Consider the following 2,101-nt stretch of genomic DNA (forward strand, 5'->3'; position numbering starts at 1 on the left):
ATTTCTGGGTCACTTTGTAGATGAAGGATCAGAGTTGGACGCACAGCCGGAGGAATGGGCGGACTCCAGGAGGTGTTTTAGGAGGAATGTGGAGTTCCTGTTGGGTGACACGCGCGGAGTTGTATTCCTGTTGGGCGGCTCCTCCAATCATTACAGAGGAATTTATAGACCCGAGACAATTATATGTGAACAGGAATTTCTTCCCCATAAAACATAATGAAATGTTCTTCTTCATTGTGTCTGAATTCCGACTCGCAGTCGCTGGAGATTCTGCCGACAACAAGCTCAAGTCTTTTATACTGAAATATTATTTCCTGCCCGGCGATCCGCGGCGACAAGCCTGCAATGGTGCCCAGCACATGTGGCCCGTTGGACCTTGCTGTGCGACGCGTTGCAAACCGCAGAACGCAATAGTGGAAATATTCATTCTCAAGAGGCTGTAATCATGTCACTGATCTCTAGCAGTCTCGTGTTGCACGTCCCCAGACTCTGACCAACTCCTGTAGTATGTCTCGTTCACACCAGATGCAGTGCGCTCCGGCCCGATTCTGGCCAGAACGCGCTGCCTCGCTTTGCAGCCGGCTCACTTTTTTTGTGGGGCAGGAGGGGGGCGTGACGGGCTGTTGAAGTGAATGGCGCCGTAGCCACGCCCTCCGACCGCACGGGATCGTAAGGCGCATTATGTCTGCGGTCCGGTGCGATCAAAATAGCGCTTGCAGCGTTTTAATCGCACCGGACTGGACCTCAGGCACGATGTGCCCTGCCATTCCGTGCGGCCGAAGGGGCGTGGCTACGGTGCCATTCACTTCAATGGCCCGTCACACCCCCTTCTGCCCCACAAAAAAGTGAGCCGGCGGCAACACGGTGCAGTGCGTTCTGGCTAGAATCGGGCCGGAGCGCACTGCATCTGGTGTGAACGGGCCCCAAGTCTCCAACCACCCCAGTCTCATGGCTGCACTCTCTGACCGTCCCCTCTAATATGTTTGAAGTCTTTGATAATATTCAGTATAGGAAAAAAAGACCGTGTGTGGCCCTTTGGAGCTGTCAGGGGCCATATTTAAGGCTCTCTGCACCTTGCAGGATGACGGCCACTGCTCTGTACAATAAAGATTTACATCTACAAAGATGACGCCCTTTGCTTTACTGCCACCTCAGTCTGCTGCAACCTGTGCAACACACACACGCACACACACGCACACACGCACACACACACACACACACACGCCCTTCCTGTTCCAACATGACTGCGCAACAGTGCACAAAGCAAGGTCCATAAAGACACGGATGGGGGAGTTTGGGGGAGGGGGGGAGGAACGTGACTGACCGCACAGAGTCCTGACCTCAACCCCATAGAACACCTTTGGGATGAATTAGAGGCGGAGACTGCGAGCCCCTCCCCCAACATCAGTACCTGACCTCACAAATGGTCCAACATTCCCATAGACACACCCCTAAACCTTGTGGACGCCTTCCCAGAAGAGGTGGAGCTGTTATCGCGGCAAAGGGCGGAGCCAACCCAATACTGAACCCTACGGACTAAGACTGGGGGGCCATTAGAGGGCGGAGCCAACTAAATACTGAACCCTACGGACTAAGACTGGGATGCCATTAGAGGGCAGAGCCAACCCAATACTGAACCCTACGGACTAAGACTGGGGGGCCATTAGAGGGGGGAGCCAACCCAATACTGAACCCTACGGACTAAGACTGGGGGGCCATTAGAGGGCGGAGCCAACCCAATACTGAACCCTACGGACTAAGACTGGGATGCCATTAGAGGGCGGAGCCAACCCAATACTGAACCCTACGGACTAAGACTGGGATGCAATACTTTTGGCGATATAACGTACAGGTGCACGCCAGGTATAAATTCACCTTAATAGACCTAAACCGAGCCACCCAAGGTCCTCACACAGCCACTTCCTGTTATAGGCTGACAACTATCACCCTGCCCCATGTGCATCTGGTGGAGACTATGAATGGCTGCTCTGACACACATGGGAGACCTCACAAGTATTTCTAGGGTTCTTCCCGGGTATAACGTCTGAGAAAGGCCGGACTGTTGTCAGAAAGACTGGAGTCTGGGGGGGGGGGGGGGGGG

This window comes from Nanorana parkeri, unplaced genomic scaffold (assembly GCF_000935625.1).
Source record: "Nanorana parkeri isolate BGI_ZX_2015 unplaced genomic scaffold, ASM93562v1 scaffold1998, whole genome shotgun sequence".
NCBI lineage: Eukaryota > Metazoa > Chordata > Amphibia > Anura > Dicroglossidae > Nanorana > Nanorana parkeri.